Source organism: Columba livia, chromosome 4, assembly GCF_036013475.1.
Source record: "Columba livia isolate bColLiv1 breed racing homer chromosome 4, bColLiv1.pat.W.v2, whole genome shotgun sequence".
Classification (NCBI taxonomy): domain Eukaryota; kingdom Metazoa; phylum Chordata; class Aves; order Columbiformes; family Columbidae; genus Columba; species Columba livia.
In genome coordinates, this window is record NC_088605.1 from 62,252,684 (window position 1) to 62,271,865 (window position 19,182).

Genomic DNA, 19,182 nt, shown 5'->3' on the forward strand with positions numbered 1-19,182 from the left:
ATGAGGTTCTTAGGGACATGGTTTAGTGCTAGAGTTCAGTTAAGGTTGGACTCTGATCCTGAGGGTCTCTTACAACCAAAATGACTCTACGATTCTAAAGTAGATATACAACAGAATATAGTTCAAACAGGTAGATGATGTCAGAAATCTCTTACGTAATATTGGAAAACGTAAAGATAACTTTAAATTATGTACTCACTTCCAAAAATACTGCATTGCAGAAAGCATTTAGCTTGTCGTGTTCTTCTATTATTTTATTTTACACTCCATTCGTTTCTATTACATAGCCTTGCACTTTATTATTAGTGTGTTCTGTTGTTGCAAAGAGGCACACTGATTTCTGATTCAGTTATTCCAGTGGAAATTTTTTGTCAGTCTTTAAACTGAAACAAATGAATGAGCGTGATCCTCAACAGTTTTAATAGTATGTGTTGACTCTTGGGTATTCGTGGCCTTTAGATGCCTAAAAATAATAATGCATTTATATGAAAAGTGAATATTGATTAATGAACCATATTTTTTTTAAACAGCAGTCAAGCCAGTAGCTATGCTTGTCATGTAATTTGTTATAAATCACAATGTATATACCAAGAAAATTGAATTTGTCCACTGCAAAATGCCTCCCTATCATAACCCTATACCCTCTTTTGGCCTTAAGAATAGGAGACAAATACACAAATACTAAAAATAAAACAGCTATCCTCCCTGATATATGCTTAACAAATTTATGACCGAATAATTATCAGAAAAAATTTAGCAATATTGTCACCATTTGTGAAAACAACAAGTTTCTACCTAAGGTAATATCCTGTGCACAGAAAAATTCCTTTATCTGTCATTGCTCTTACTAGAAAATACTAAACTTTTTTTTTTTCTGGAACTGAAGATATGCTCAGTATTAATTATTTGCAATATTTTTTTTTTCCAAGGAAAAGACAGGCTGAACTATCATTACTGTAATGAACTGTTCATGTGATGAAAGAAGCAACAAAAGTAGACTAGCTTCAATATGCACAACACGCAGGAAAAACATGAACAGTAGGATACCTAATATGAAAATATTACCAAATATTATTACATTACCGTAGACAAAATAAACACACTATGAACTTATTAATAAAAAGAAACATAAATCCATACTACCTTATACTTGTGTTCATTAAACCAAAGGAATTTTCTCTGAAACAGGAAATTCAAAGGGTGGTAGAGCATTCAGGTGCAGTGCCAGATAACACATGCTGCTTCTACTAACCCACTTTCTGCCAGCACATTTACCTGAAGTGCATACCCAAAATCATCTTCCCCCATCATCCCCAGCTTGAACATTTTGATGAGTTTGTTTTCCCTACTTGGAGTTATTGTTCTTAAAGGGAAAGGAACTAGAGAATCACACCTTTTTTAAAAAAAAAAAAAGAAAATTAAAAATGAACGTCATGAACTGTAGCACTAAGGTCTATTGCCATGACTGCCATAATAACTCAAAACCAATAAAGGTGTCAGAGTCCAGATAGATCTTGCTTCTTTCATCTCTCTCCTCAAAGTGTAGCTTGTTTTACCATACTTAAAACATCCAGTAATTGTGGGTATAATAAATAATCTGCACATAATAAGCATTGGGAGTTTTACTGAGTAGCTGCAAGTAAATATGTTCTTTTTGTACTGAAACATTCTCAGGGAAGAAAGCTTATGTTCTCAGTATGTTTCACATAAAAATTTTCCTCAATCACATCCATTGTGATTCTCTACATTTTCTCTGTAAGATCCTTGTGGAACTCCTTTGATTCAAATATATTGTTCAAGTAATAGACAACTTAAAGTAACTTCCATCAATAACATGTAAAATACAGGCACTTCCTTCAGTCTGAGGTATTTTCCCTAATCTTTCAGATAAAAGAAAGCTATGGCATTTTAGATGGAAAAAAAAACACCAAATACATCAATTTTTATCTGAGAAGCAGTGACCCAGTGTCACAGTGATGTAATTTCTATACTTCTCAGGTTTTGAGATTCAACAAAAAGTTACTTGTTCTTTTCACTCTCCAGATACAACACAGAAAGGTTGCTTATAATGGAAGTCATTCTAATGCAGCACATAAGACAGGGCATTTCTTAAATCTAGAATAAGACTAGCCAACTCTTCCTGATAATCTGTTCATGAATAAAATTTACTGTTTTTCTATAGTATGTCTGGTAGCACTCAGGAGAACAATTTATCCAAAGAGATCACTTCGCATTAGCACGTCTCTATTTTGCAGAAAAGTACTTGAAGTTTATTTTCAGGGAGCCAAAACAGTTCACAAAATAAAAAAGGACATATATTTCATAATTAAGCAAATGATCCTGATTCTTTTACGTAAGTTAACAATGCAATGTATTAGTCTATTAGAAGGTTGTAATTTGAATCAACCACCAAAATCCTTTAAGAATTTGCCTTGCTGTGCTTTCAGTCTCCATCCTACCTCTGTTTGTCATTATTCAGTACATTTCATTTTTGCAAATAAATATAATTGCCTATGACTCAAAAATAATATAGTTTTGTAACCCTGTTTCACATTGTGCCAAATGCTAGAATGGCACAAGTGTGAAAAATATGAATCTTCTTTAGAATACAAATACATTTAAAAAAAATTAAACAATTTCCATTTCAGAATCAATGAGGTTTAAAATATCATATCACAGGATCACAGAACATCAGGGATTGGAAGGGACCTCTGAAGCTCACCTAGTCCAATCCCCTTGCCGGAGCAGGAACATCCAGATGAGGTTACACAGGAAGGCGTCCAGGCAGGTTTTGAATGTCTCCAGAGAAGGAGACTCCACAACCCCCCTGGGCAGCCTGTTCCAGTGTCTGTCACCCTCACCATGAAGAAGTTTCTTCTCATATTTAAGTGGAACCTCCTATGTTCCAGTTTGCACTCATTGCCCCTTGTCTTATCATTGGTTGTCACCGAGAAGAGCCTGGCTCCATCCTCATGACACTCACCTTTCACATATTTATAAACATTAATAAATCACCATTCAGTCTCCTCCAAGCTAAAGAGCCCCAGGTCTTGCAGCCTTTCCTCCTAAGGAAGATGCTCCACTCAATCATCTTTGGGGCTCTATTTGGTAATTAAAACTGCTTTTGAAAAAGTCCATCTTTCAGCTAAAGAAATCCTAAAGCTGTGGAAACACTAGATATTTTCTAGCAGAAAAAAAAAAAAGTGGAATATTCAGGTTTCTAAGAAAAACACAAATTACAATTTACTTTACATGCCAAGTCAATTTTGAAATAACATTTGGTTTATTAAGAAATCATCTAACTACCAGGTCTAGGAAGCCTCATAGCACAAAATCTTTAGCATGCCCACACAGATCAAGAAAAGGAGTGGTTCTTACATAGGATTACTGTATTTATAAACATACTATATAAAGTAAAAAGAATGTGTTCTGCAGGTGTACAATTAATAAGCCCTCAACACTTTTCCTAGCTTCAATTTTATCATGGATTTCTTCGTTATAACTGCTAAAACACAAGACTTTTTCTTCCCTATTTGATGCCAGCACTCAAAACTGAGCTCAAAGAAAGCTATAGAAGCTCTACACAGTCACAAAATTTCAAATTGCCAAGAAACTTCCTGGGAAAAAATTGTTTTAAAGTCATTTTTTAGTTCTCCTGAATGGAATTAAATACACTACAGAATATAAAACTACTGCAATTTTATGTTATAAGAACAGCAGAATGCAGAGGTAGGCTACAACGATTACAGATTATACACAGTGGGAAAGAGAACCCCTATGGAAAACCCAGAAATATTGCAGTTCATAGCGTTAGACCAAATGCTTTTAATGTGTATTTATTTCACCAGTTATGGCATGCCAAGGCATAGAGTTCCTTCAGGATTAAGCCACTAAGTCACTGGGTTTTTTTCCTCACAAAATAAGTCAAACCAAAACAGCAACAACAACAAACACACACAACAAAAAAAACCCCCAACAATTAAAAAACAATCATCAAAAAAACCCAGAAAACCCCACAACACACAAAACAGCGAAAATCCACAACCAAGTAAACAACAACATGCAACACATACACACATAAAAAAATGAAGAAAATTTTATTTTTTCCTCCATAGATTTATTCACTATTATCATCAGCAGACAATTATAAAAATTTTCTTGATCTGGTCAAGTCTAAGAGCTCTTTCTGATTTCACTGGGATTCCACCTAAATGCCTTTATTGCTAACTTCAGTCATGAGATTGATGACCACATTTAAGACCCAGAAACAGTAGGAAAAGCCTAATGTGGGATGCCTTCATGGCCATCTCCCCTTGTAATGGCCTTTGCAAGCAGACTTTCTAGCTATACTATTAAAGATGATAGCCCATCTTTCCAGTCTCATCTGTTTTGTAAACTTCAAAAGGATTTAAGTAAGAAAATAGTTGGCTATGTCAATGACTGAAAAACATTCCCAATATGGGCTAGTGCGGTAGATGTGATTTGCCCCCCTCTATTTTTTTGCTTCGAAATATCAATGTACGTTGTCAACCAATAGCTTCATGTTTCTTTTCAAGAAAAATAATCATTAGGGGATCTGTAATTACCTTTCACCCCACGAAATTTCAATATAGAGATCAACACATATCCTCAAAAAAAATCCTCACAAATAAATCCTCCTGTTGTGGAACAAAAGTACCTCCCTCTCTCCCAGCACAAACGAACAAGGAGTGTAACCTCTAAAGCTCTTGGTGAAATCAAAAGCAGAGAAGAAAAATAAACAAGATAAAACCTGGCCAGCTCAAGGTTTAAAAGAAAGATGAACATCACCAGCCAGCCCAGCCTGGGATGAGACCAATGCTTGCAGTCTCTAGATATGCCTGGCAAGAAAGGAATAATAAAGCTGTTTAAGAGGAGGAGATGGGGAAAAGTATACCAATACATACATAATGCAGAACAGAGAGGTCGCATGTTCTAGTAGGAAGGAAACAGAAGCTTGAAGCAAACTGTTGTATAAATAGCCTTAAAAGAAAGCAAGCATGGTTTCACTAAAATGCTTCCTAACGACGTGGTTTCAAGATAAAACATTTTAATCAGCAGAATTAAAACAGCTGCTAAAATAACACCAAACACTGAATAATCGTAAATCACATTGTCAATCATTTAAAACTTGAGCCAGTAAAAAATGTATTGCTAAAATTTAATAAATTTAGTTACATTGATTATGAAAGTTGTACATGTAATTGAAAAAATTGAAATACACTAAAAAGTAATTGTCATGTTAGCATAGATAAAAAAGCAGTTCCTTTCTTATTTTAGAATTGTTTTTCATGGGCAATTTACTTTACCATACAGAAAAATTAGAACCCAAAGTCCCAGGCAAGCATTCTTTTCATGTTATCACCTTTCATTTTTATTGGGTGATAAATCTGTTCCTAACTTATATCAGCTAACTGGTACACAGCATCGACACAGGTGTTTCAGTTCCCCTTCCTCCTTTCAGCAAGTTCTCCCAGTACAGAAGTGAATCTCCACTTGTTTCATATATTCCTAGATGCATAATACTTTTCTTTGACCTACTTTATTCTTTTGGGTAGCAGGGCTGTTGCAGATCGGATGCAAGTCAAAACATTCTGGGATAATAGCTGACTGTACCCCAAAAATCAGATGATTAAAATAAAAACATTAAACCAAGATACTTGTGCAAATCAACAAGATGTCCAGACACATAGCTGTGAAGAATCTCTAAAGACAGACACACATCAAGTAGTAAAATACTGCTTGTATTTAAAATGTTTGAGATACTGATAACTAATTATTGCAATTAAACCTCTCTGTTAACTATTTTACTTTCAATCAGTGAATACTAAGGAGTAGCAAGGCTTGGTTTTGTAGCATATTACTTGCTTCACAGACAGCATGAAACATCTCAGTTGCTTGTATGAAATGGCAGATGCTCACTTCTACACCGGTAAAAGATACTCCGCTTGTATTTACCCTATACCCTTGTATAGGGTATGATCCCTCTACACAGAATACATACAGGTTGCATTCATCTCCTACATTACAGACATTATGATCTCACTAACTCAAAGTTACATAGTGGAAAATTTAAAAAGATAAATCATTTTGTCTTTACAGACCGAACACTTTTCTCATGGACTCTTCGGTCTGTTTGTGAACATCTTAGAACTTTATTTTAATGAAAAATCTCATAGGCAGGAAAGGTTAGGCTTTAAGTATGAAATGCACAGCAAAGTTTCAGCTAGTAATAATCCTCAGCTAAATACAATCTTAAAAGATAAGTATATGCTTAACACTTTTGTTTAAAGCCACTGCCAAAATGGTTCTAATTCTGAAAGCCGCATAATTTGTGTTTGTTTACAAATATATTCTTTAACTGCATTATGATCATAATGCAACATATATCTGAAATTGAAGATTAAAAAGGTTGCAATAAAAGTATATTTAGTAGTTTTTGTATAATAAATGCTTTCTGCAGAAGAAATTTTAATTCTGGAGGTAGATACAGAATTACTGAACATGCGGACATTTCACAATATATTTGCAGTGAATATTCACATTTCAGCTAATCTGAAGATTTCTCATAATATTAACAGGTCAGTCTGTTCAGTCTGTTTTAAAATGCAGAATACAAACATATCCATTGTGTTTTCAATTAGACCTTTCAGCAACATGCGATTAATTTTTTTTTTTTTTTTTTTTTAGCTTGTAACACAATCATGTTACATTAATTATCACGGAGAGAGTCCAGCATAGGGCAACCAAGATGATTAAGGGAGTGGAACACCTCCTTTAAGAGGAAAGAATGAGGGAGCTGGGTCTCTTTAGTTTGGAGGAAAGGAAACTGAGGGGTGACCTTATTAATATTTACAAATATACAAAGGGTGAGTGTCACGAGGATGGAGCCAGGCTCTTCTCGGTGACAAAAAATGTTAGGACAAGGGGTAATGGGTTCAAACTGAAACGCAAAAGGTTCCACTTACATATGTAAAGAAACTTCTCAGTGAGAGTGACAGAGCACTGGAACAGGCTGCCCAGGGAAGTTGTGGAGTCTCCTACTCTGGAGAAATTCAAAACCCTCCTGGACACCTTCCTGTGTAGCCTCATCTAGATGTTCCTGCTCCAGCAGGGGGATTGGACTGGATGATCTTTCGAGGTCCCTTCCAATCCCTAGCATTCTATGATTCTATGATCATAGCTGAAGACAGCATCCCATTACAAATTTATAGGCTTATGACCACATAAAATAAGAATTGCTTGAGGGGTAGGGAAGACAAATGCATACCATCTGTGTTTGATTCTACCCCTTTACCTCTTCTAGTCATTCATCCTGATTCTCACTCTATATTAAAACAAAAAAAAACAACAAAAAAAAAACAAGAAAAACAAACAAACAAACAAAAAAAACACACACAAAAAAACAACCAACCAAAAAAAACCCCACAAACAAACAAAAAAACCCCACAACATCTGGTGCATGATTAACTTTTTTGGTTTAGTCCTAAATTAAGTCAAGGATTAATTGCATATTTATCAATATGCAATACTATTAATTTCAGAAAGAATGGGTGAACACGACTTCTGTGACAATGAACTGCAAGGGCTACTACATACTACTTTGGTAGATTCCTGGCTTCTAAACAGAAAAAAAAACCCTTCTTTATAACACAGGTTACAGTTCATTTATGTTACTGCAGTACTAATAACTCAAAGTCTTCTAAATAAGGAATTGAAACCTTCTTTTTATGACTTTGACTCTGTAGCTTGATCTTTAGGTCTCCATAGTTAGTTCTTAAGGAATTACTGGAGTACAAAGTAAAGGAATTTTACATCAGCTTTGTGCTTGTTGATCTACTGGGTGCTGCTGTTACAGGTAGAAGGAAGCATATAATATTCAAAAAGAAAACCTAAACAGTAGGTCTGATAATTTTGCTTCAAAATGGTCTGTTTAAGTTACTTCACCTTAGCTCAGATAAAAAAAACTAAACAGCTTAATTAGTGAATACACTGAAATAAAATACCTACATTCATTTTTTTATGATGAATGGGAGGCAATATTGCATAGTACAGAATTAATGATACTGCTTATCCTGAGGATGCTTTTTACATTATTTTCATGAAAACACTTATAATATGAATGCGTATGTCTGAAAGTACTGTTCAATGATCTTTAAAAAAAAAAATCACATCTAAAAATATTAGTATCAAGGACAGAATTTTGTTTGCGCTTCACAGCATGTTTGAAATATGCGTTTCAAAAACATTCTAAAAAAACAAATTTATTTAGAAGAGAATATGTATTTTAACTCTTTTTCTTTTTATCAGTAGGCAATATGATTAAAGACTTTTTCCTATATACCTTCAATCCATTAAAAAAAGCCATGCTTTAGTAATTCAGTTCTGAAGTACAAAGAAATGTAACAGTCTCATTTTGATTATCAGAAGACTGGGAAAAGAAAGAATACTACAAAGTAACCTTCTCACTGAAGCCAGAGAATAGTAGAGTCTATATATTAAAGGCTATATGTCTTTAGTACCATTAGCCAAAACAAAACTGATGTATTACACTGTATATGTTTGTTCAGGTTTTCCATCATGATATTTCCTTTGATTCTACTTCTTCCTTTTGAAGTATTGCCTTAACATTTAGCTTGCAAACTAATGTGCATATTAGCATAAACCTGTGCTTAACATTTACTCTATAGGCCTCTAGACAAAAGCCTGAGTTAGCATGTAAGGTCAGAAAAATAGACTTTGTAAATGTTACAACAGTAAACCACAAGGTTCAGGAGACTATTACATAAATTGTGGAAAAATTTTTAATTTACCTGAATCAAGACTGTTAATATAAACTTGTTTAAAAATAATCAATAAATAATATCTAAACATATGTGAATTGTATGCAAAGAATTATCTACAGAAATAAAATGCTTAAAAACTCCTGTGTTTATAGAGTTAAACTTTAGAATCAAAAAGTGGATTTTCTTTTGTTCCACAGAAAATCCAGGTTATATTAAGTAGTCTTAATATCCCAGATGTCACTACGGTTTTCTACTGGTTTAATGCTGAGAACATAACTTAATTCTAAAAATTAGCTTTGACTACTCCAAACAATTCCCCACCCTAATAATACAGTCAGATGAATTCATAGGATTGAGGCATATGTTTGGGAAGTGTTGTGTGGAAGGTTACAGAAAAGCCATTTCTCATAAATACAGCTCAGTAAAATAAGGGCAGACACATTGACAGACAGAAACATGTCTCTGACAAGCAGACAGAACTGCATGTTTAGGAAAGTTTCTTATTCTCTGACAAGCCATTCTACAAAAGACAAAAGTGATAGGTAATTTTTTAAAAACTTTTCCAGCTACTAGTTTTTCCAGCTCTTAAACATTTACCATGATCCAAGATAAAACAAATATCACAACTCTCTCCAAGCCTCTGTTCATGAACACAGGTTCATACTTTGGAATCTTCAGTTTTATTTGTAAAGCAACTCAAAGGTATGAAGAATTTGATTCCTTCTACAAAAAGATTAAACCTGGCTCTAGCCCTGGCACTGAAAACCCATCAATATGGAAGAAAAAAAAAACAAAACCAAAACCAAAACATAGCCTAGCCTTATGCACGCCTTATGCCTGCTACTATTTGCATACTACAATTCTGAAAGATATTCGATTGCTTCCATGTTAGGCAGTTACAGCGTGTTTGGCAAGAGCTTTGGGAGGTTGAGGGGGAAGGGAAATATTATAACCAAACAAGAAAGCCACGCACAGACTAGAGAAATAACAAATGTATATGAAAATTAATTTAAGGCTTGGATGCAATCAATTTGATTATTGTTCATATATTCTGAATTATCCTTGAAGATAAGAAAAAAAACCAAACAAATAATAAAACCCAACAACACAGTAGTAGGCTTGAAAGATTTTTTCTTCCAGTATATCTTTAGATAAGATTAAAGCGAAAGATTTAGAAATCTTTATTTAGCATGCAGAGATAAAGCCACAAATGGCATTTAGCACTGAACCACCATTTAGATAACAGAGCACTCTCATGGTTCTGGAAATTTTTGTTTACCTGACACCTATACCTAATACTCTGTAGCACCTTCTGAAAGCTGATGTATCTACATGCTGATCCCAGTGAGTTGTGCTCTCATAACCAGCATGGTTCAGGCTCACTGTAAACCAATTTCATCTGCATCTGAAATGCTCCATGCTGCCAGGTCTAAGCATTCAAACTCAGGAAACAAAGTCCCAACCTTTGCCAGGCAATTTGCAGAGCTTTAATTTCATCTTCTGCTCCATTTTGTCCCAGAGGCTCCACTGCATATGCAGTTATCAAGGAATTCAGGCACTTAACAGAGCAAGATCACATAATACCGGGTTCGAAGGGACTGTAAGAGTCATCCAGTTCAACGTTTATTGGGAAAAACACAGTCTAGGCAAGATGGCTCAGCACCCTGTCCAGCTGAATCTTAAAACTGTCCCTTTCTCCTGCTGAAGACTAAGCCTTACTGTCCTTCCAATGGTGCACTCAAGCAACAGCTTACTGTCAGTTTTAACTCTGAAAGCTCCCCTGATTCAGTAAGAAATTGCTCTCTGTTGCACTCGTTCTTCAGGATGCCAAAATTTTAAAACAGACTTAGAATATATCAATGGAAAACCCCTTATACATCATCAGAGCAAAGGTCTGCCTACCCTGTTTATCTGACCTCCAACAATGTATTCACAGGTGTTCAAGGAAAGAACAGGACATGTAGTGTGTATCAGGAGAAACATCCAACAACCAGTTTTAGGGAAGATGTTTTTACAGCCACTAACGGAACGTGGATTCTCTGGATCATTTTTCTTATTCTCTTGGCCTCCCTACCCCTAGAAGCCATAAGTTTAAATGACTAACTTTTCTCAAAGCAGGAAGAAGTATATTATTTCTGACTTCAAAGTTGCTGCTTGAATAATGGCATTGGGCAGCTCTAAGAACTGGCATTGTCAGAAAGAGTGAGCAATCACACCCTGTTCGCCTTTTCAATACTCTCATGATTTTGTAAAGCACCATTGTATTTCACCTTTCCTGTTATTTTTTTTTTTTTTTTTAATTTGAAGAGTCAGTTTCATCTTTCTTTCAAGACTCTCTCCTCTTCCACACCTCTGTTCTTTCCCACTCTGGGCCTATTCTGGTTCTCCAATACACTTCCAAGCTGTCTTTTCTGAAGTGCTGAGAACTAAATTAGAGCCAAACACTGCATATATGTCAATGAAGCTGTTTTATCTTGTCCTTAAATGCATTACTTTGCGTTTATGAATACTGTAGTTCTGCACACTTTTCAGTCACATCATTTGAGCATTCTTCAGAAAGTCAAATATAAAGCTGACTGAATAGCTGTGTACTTTACTGTCATATTTTTTTTACCCTGGTTTCCCCCCCCCCACACCCCGATTATTCACCAAGGTTCACCAACCCATTTACCAGCGCATGTTCTGTGAGATTTCAATAAGAAGCCTATCCTATGTAGCACCAGAACAAAAAATAGTATTTGCAGTTACCACCTTTTACTCCCCTGATATCAAGGCTGATTTAGTGCAAGGTCATGCTATACAACCATTCACTCAGCCATTTCATTTCTTAACTTCCCGAGGACTCTTAGGTAATAGTATGCTAACCTTAGATTTGTTACAGTTCATTTTCTTATTTTAGTCTCAAACTCTTAATATTTGTACTGCAGTTTGAGACTCTTCCTCAGGCGTCTCCCTGGAGAACTCGAAGCCCTGCTACAATATGTTCCTAAATGCCTTTGGGGCAAACAGTGCAGCAAAACACTAGCTTTGCCTGCCTGCTACAGCCACATGTTCTCTCAAAGCTCTTTCTATCACCTCACTTCTCTGCTCTTCAATCTGTTAGCCAGTACCACCAGTATGCTTCACTGTCTCATCATTTAATAGAAGCTTATGATCTCCTCACATCAGCTGACATCCAAATCTACCATGGTTTCTTCTAAAGATGTTAAAGAGCTTAAAAAGAAATCATATGTACCTGATTAGGAAAGGAAATTACTTAGTTAAACTTGTATTCTCTTCCTTTCAAAATCAGGGGCAGAATTCTTCAACTTCTGGTTCCTCAAGGCAAGTAAACCACACTAGTAAGGTTGTCTGCAGTTGAGTTTCTATAGCGTGCAGTGATCTCAACACCAACTTCAGAGAATTATGTTCAACATCACTAGTGTAGCAGATCAAGCCCTTCACTGTCATTTTGATATAGCCTATTCCCAAAGCAAATTTTCTAATCGGGGGACAAAAGGCTACATTTTAAAATTTTCACATGAATAATATGAAGTGACAGGAACTATTGTTAAGAAAAAAAAGTCTGACTGGTTTTATTTTTCCTAAACTGAAAAATAGGTTTGATGCATTTCATTTGAGGTTCAAGTTCACTCACTCTGTGGGACAGTAATAACTATGTTAAAGTAAAAATACCTGAGGACCTGCAAGCTCTCAGTCTTGTCAGTTATATCTGACACATCTAATACTCAACTGGATTTCTGAAGTTCATACTGTAACAAGTATTCCCTTTGAATTCACAGGAAACATACCGTGAATTCAAGAGAAGCTAATGGGACCACTTTTGGATCAGGGCACTTGTCAGCTGAAATAGTGCTGTCACAATCTAGCTTTTCCAGAATACTTTACCAAAACTGAGTTAACTCACTATCGCACAACAAGACCTGGGGCTGTGAAATCACAAAATAAATTTTAGATCCATTACTTTAAATTAAATATCCGTATCATCTTATATTGATTGCAAGACATCTGTTCAGCTGCATTATTATGATTTCAGCCCTGTTACCAGCCTTCTTATCCTACTTATTTTTTTGACCTACCCTACCATTATGGTGAAGATTTTCTGACCTATTCTTTGCTCCTCCTCCTTCAGTTGGAGACCATTCATCTTAACAGAGTTAAGCTTATGAAGTACTAATTGATAACTCTTTCAAGTCAATATAAACCTATGCCATTATATATACCCAAATAGGATGAGACAATAATAATTTGTGTAAGAACTACTATGTGTTGGGCAATTAAAAACCTATAAAAGATTAGCAAGTGTTTCTGAAGTTTAAATATTTAAATCATATTCAGCTGACACAAACAAACAGTTTTTATGACTTCACTGAAATTGCTAAAATTTCAGTGTCTCATAACACCTGGCATCAAAAAAAAAAGTCAGCTATAACTGAACTTCTAGATATCTTTCTCTGAAGAAATAGAAACATTTAAAAGAAAGGTTGCTCATCTGTCCAAGGTAGGTGCAGGTAAGTGCTGCCATCTGTCTTGTGATTCCCTTCGTAATATCACTACAACTGCCTTATATATCATTGTGTAATTCAGTCTGCCTGCCCCTCAGAATGCTGAAATGCCCAGAGATGAAGTGTAGGTATTTAGCAGCTGCCTCGTATAGTGGTCAATCTACCGTTTTTGTTTGTTTTATTCCTCGGACTCAAATGTAGTGGATTAGGACAGAAAAGTCTATTCTTTACTGTTCATCTACTCAATTGCCAAGATATATTAAGCTATAACTTAAGCAATGAAAATATATGCCATTTTCTTCTATATTCACAATATTTTTAAACCTTGTATATCTACAGTATGTAATAGATACTAACTACATGAGTTCGGCAAAAGTGTTGGGTTTTTTTTGTTGTTTTTTTTTTTTTTTTTTTAGTTAACTCGCAGCTGGTGTTATAAATAGTGGACAAAATTATCTATTCTGCAATTCCTGGTGGTAAAGCCATTTCTTAATTAATATCCACTAGTAATTTTAAAAGTTAATGTCAAAATACCACTTGAGAAATCACATGTGATGTCAAAGAACCCATATTGTTTAGTATTTCCCTTTGTCATTTTACAAGATGACATCCAGGGCAGCAAATAACATCTGAATATTAGCTCTGTTATCAAAACATAATGGCAACATATATATTTCGATTCCTAGAGGAAATAGTCTCATGTTATTTTAGAACCTCCTGCAAGGAACACAATATCAGGGTTCAGTTTGGTTTTTTTGCAAGCAACAAATATAAAAAGAAAAAAAAAAAAACACACCACCACCTAAGAACAGAAAAAAAATGCCACAGAAAAGCACTAATAAGTTAATATCCATGGATCTCCTGTTTCAGTACCATAGAAAGTAAAATCAAATTCCCGGAAACCAAATGGAGGCTATAAGCAGTATTCAGCATTCCAAGTCAAAATTATTCTTACTTTCATATTTATCTGCTTTGCATAATCAACAACTTTTTTTGCTTCTACCTTTATTTCTATTGTCAGTTATTTCATCTTCTCATTCTGAACTGGAAATCTGTGTTCCCTCATTGCTGACTTTGCTTCAAAGCAGGGTCTGCAGTTTGTTTTCACATAAGATTTTCATGAAAATCTTATCAAAATAATTCATGCAGTCTATCCTGTTCTCAGGGACAAAAAAAGAATATCAAAGTACTTTGTACTTATTGTAAACGTGTGGCCCTCCTTCCCAGGCTGCCAAAATGGAAATATATAGCTGTGTTTGATTTTGATGAAATTCTCACAGCACAGTAACACATCTTGAGCTTTGTGGTTCAGAAAGAAAACTAGCAGAAATTGAATGCAGATGTAAATAAACTCTGAAAATAGTATTGTTCCTCTAACACAAATTCTTTTACGTCGGTGAAGGAAAACATACATTCCTAACTGTTTTGTATTAACCAGATTTTTTTTTTTATACCTTTCATTTAATATTCAGATAGAAAGAGTTCACAATTTTATTAATAAACAAAAATCACTCTTGACCTTTTTAGTAAGGGGAAGTACAATGAGACTTGACTTGTCTTCACAATATTCCTAAATCATATTACCTGATCCTGATGCTTAACCTTATCAGCTTCTTTATTACTTATAATTTCTTCATGATCCTCATAGATAAAGAGATTGGACTATTCTGTAAATCAGTACTCTATAAGCTGAAGATAAAAATACAAAATACATTACCTACCTCTGTTCCCAAAAGCTTAATCCTTTTACTCAGTTTTCAGCAACAAAAGACCATTTCCTACAGTATCATGCAAAAAAAAAAAAAAAAAAGTCACTGAAAACCAAAAAGTATGGGTTGCAATATGTCAAGGTTTTGTCTATCTGTAAGAGTGAAATCATGCATAATTTTAAGTTATACAATTTAAAGTATCTAAAATGTGTTCCATTTAATCATTTACATCTTGCAGAACTATTTTATTAAATAGAAAAATATTGATAGTTTTCAAAATTATCTTGCTTATTTCATTCAAAGACTTAACATATGAAAACAACCCAGCAAATGTTTGAAAGGAAATAACCCGTGAATGGCAGAGTGATAATGAACAAGCACAGAAAACCTACTCTGAACATCATCTTCTCCAAAGCAGCAAAGCATAATCAGATCTAACTCATGTGGCTACAACAACTTGTAACTGTCTCTTGAAAAAGCTTCAATTATGAATAAAGGACTGGAAGAAATTCTTGAGACAAGCAATTTAAGACTGTCACGGTGGTAATAGGTAGACCATTTTTGTCCCACCATTTTCAAAAGCAACACAACAATGGAAATATTCAGCTGACCCTTTAAACATAGAAAAGCAGAGAAGACAGAGGCACAAGTTGAAACCAAACCACTAGACTAAAACAACCAGTCCTGCAGACAATGGACGACATCCATGTCCCCTATAACAGACATGCACACTCCTACTTACGCTGTCTCTACCACCACTGGCAGTCTGCATCTTCACACAGCTGGAAAGAGCACTTCTTACCCTTCCATGACTCTGCACTAGAAATCTGTTTTCTGTTTCTTTTCCTTTTAATTTGAACACTAAAATATGTCTTTATCCAGAAAAACTTCTCCCAGACTTACACTTCAGGGGAAAGACTTGTATCTCATTTTAAAGATAGAGCAAGGTACACCATCACCAGCAGGGCTCTTGTTACATGACTGCTTTCCTAAATTGTTCTGTGGTTTGACTCATCTGCATTGCTCTGATAGCACACTATGGACAAGCACTTCCAAACGGAGGCCTTCACACAATTTAAATACAGGGATGCCTAACTGACAAAGCCTCTACAGGTTCCAGCGTGAGACAGGAGTCTACTGACAGCCATGTCATGGTGAGATCCTGCTCCTACGTGGACATGACCTCCCAAGCGCCCACCACTTGTGATTCAGGAGCAGCTATGTGCTTATGGCTTTCCAGGGACACAAAGTTGGAAGTGGAGCAAGGATGATTGTGCAAATGACTCAAGTACAGACAGAGGAAACAAAGAGGACCAGGAAACAACCCTTACGGTGTTGCTCACAGCTTTTCTCTGCCCCAGCAGTAGCTGAAAGCATACCAAACTCCTGCATTTAGATATCTATGCTCCATTTGGTGCCAAAACAGAAGTTAGTGACTTCTGTGAATGTTATGCCAAGCCTCAAAATGATGCAGAAAATTTGTAACATCTACATAATTGAGTATTCTTTGCGTAGGTTTGTTTAGACATGGATTTGTAATAAGATGTCTAAGTAATTACGTATTATTTATCAGTTGCATCAACAATATACTGACTGTAGCCATCCAGCTGATTCCAACTAAATCAGTTTGTATTTGTATAAGCATAGGGACTAAATATTTACCAGATATAATGGCACTCTTCAAAATAAATTATTACATTGTTAACCCAGGCAATGAGTTTAATACTGTTTAATATTTTATTTATAGCAGTTGTTGTGTGGTGTTTTTTCTTAACAAATCTGGTGAAAAAAATATTATTACAAAAGGTCATCTTTTAAAGCCTTGTTAAAAAGGCTAGAGGCATTTTATTTGTCATTTGCCCCCACTGCCAGCACCCGGGCACCTGCAACTAATAGCAGGTTCAAGAGCAGTTGCAATTTTTCCTCAGTTTCAGGCCTTTTCATTCTCTATCCACTTTTAACAACAATCTCATATTCTTGATTTGTGAAACTTCTCTTCCACCACCAGAAGTTGGAAAGTCAGAGACAGACAGAGAGGAAAAGGTGTAGTGTCAAAGGATGATACACCCTCCAGTAGTGCTGAGGTTTTTCCCCGCAGTTCAGCTGGGTACATTTTCACTGTTAACAGAAATATTTTTTTAAAAGCCTATCTAAATATCCTTGTCTGTTACTGGAGGACAAGTTTTAAATTCTGTAAAGGGTATACAGGCTGTAAATGTATAGTCGTATCGGTACTGCCTCAGGTTTCATTCTGGTATGAATAAGTACCACCTGACAAAACCCTCAGTGCTACGAACACATAGGGAAAGATGTACTCCACTTTGCTGTCTGAAGGATTCAGTACCACACACGCTGAAATTCATTCAACAGCAAGCTTGAAATATGCAGCACCAAATAAGAGTATTTTAGCCCCCTTAAGTTTTGGGCTTCATTTTTTCTATCACATTTCTTTTATCACAATGACAGGAGAAATTAACTGTTTCAAATACCAGGGAATTTGTCAACAATATATTTTGAGCTTTGAAATATTGAGCTGAAGTGATAACTCACTAGCGTTTACATTTTCAGATCAAGAGAACATAAAGGCAAACACCATTAGAGATACTGAAGGAAAGGAGCTTGGAGTTAAGTACACAATTCCGGTGAGTTAGTAAGATAGAAATCACTAAAGGGTCTTGTTCACGAAAAAAAAAAAAAAAAAAAAAAAATCAGTACCTGTGAAATAATAAGAGTTGCGGAATTAGCCATACAGCAAATATTCTCCTATAATACGTGTTATATGAATATTTGGTGGCAAAATTACATCATTTTTCTACTCTTTATTCCTGCTAAATACCAAATCAATGACATTTGTGCAAAAGTAATAGCAATAAAACTGATCTACTGTCACACTGTTGCAGCCTTGCAAAAAATATTTATGGACACAACTTGCAGAAAGTAAGGACCTAGCTTAATCTTCAGATTCTAGGTTAAATTTTATTTCCAAAATCCTGAGAGAGGAGTTGGTAACCTTAATACATTCATTTGTTTTTGTTATCAATTGATCACATTTGATACAATCAAACAAAATTAAGCTTAATCTTCCAATACACTTCTATGGAATTCATCTAAACATTAAGATCCTCATTTTACATATGTGTGTCTTCAAATACTGTAAGAATTTTGCAACCTAAACCTGATGTTAATCTATTACTGTGATTTGCACATATTATTACCTTTTCACTCCGGTGTAAATGAAAGGAAAATACTACAGATTACAATATACTCCTCCATCTTTCTAAATGGCTGAGAACATTCTGGGGCTGTTACAATGCACAGTCTGAACAGTCATCCCAGCAATAAGAAGATGGCTACTCTGTGTTAAAGTAAAATGTAAAACCCATCATTATTTGAGGAGGTGCTCTCTACATGTATAAATTCTGGCTGGCAGTCAATTAGTTACCACTTTTACCACTTGCCCACACATCCATTTTGAAGTTAATGTTTCACACTCTCACTCCCTAAAGACACAGTGGAACTTTATGAAATACAGTGACACAAAACTCTGACACAGTCCTTGTTACAAAATATGCCTCAGATGGCAATTAATCAAAGGATGCCATGAGCTCAACAAAACCTTCAATAAATACAACAGGACTGAACATCTACAGCTATTGTTTCAGCCATAAATCCTGGGAATGCTTTTTACTGTAGCAACAAACTGCTAATAAATTCAATTGCATTACCAGAAACATATAAAGGACAGGATATACTTCATGACATTTTTTAAGTGTCGTCCTGAAGCCCATGCACTCAGGCGTATTGTTTCCAGAAATATTTTATAGTTAGCGGCAACACAGTGTCCACTCTACCCTCTCCCATGACTGATGAGACAGAGAATATTGACTGAATGCCATTACCTGCCACTACATCCCTCTCACTCAAGAGATAGGAGGCTTTATGCTCACAATTCACATTAGCCTTAGCAGTAATCAACAATATTAATTGCACAGGTAAATAGACTTATTTACAGAATATATATATATATATATTACGCAATAGTAGAAATGCTGTCCCTGATACCATGCAAAAGTGGACTTGTCTAGTATTCTTCTATGCATATATTCAATAAACGGGGCTGTCAGGCCAGCCACAGCTAAGTTTACTCAGTGAAGAGTTTCAAAT

The 19,182-nt window shown here is 35.3% G+C and overlaps 1 long non-coding RNA gene across 3 annotated transcripts in view; it reads right to left on the reverse strand.

The window, feature by feature from the left end:
- Window positions 1-19,182, reverse strand: part of LOC110357094 (uncharacterized) — a 245,989-nt gene that overhangs the window by 168,512 nt on the left and 58,295 nt on the right. Inside the window, exon 2 of one of the 3 annotated variants that reach the window (XR_010472406.1) lies at window positions 15,031-15,087. The exons of the other annotated variants lie outside the window; for them this stretch is intronic. This is a non-coding gene — a long non-coding RNA (uncharacterized LOC110357094). The remainder of the gene's footprint in view (window positions 1-15,030; window positions 15,088-19,182) is intronic. 3 annotated transcript variants of the gene reach the window in all.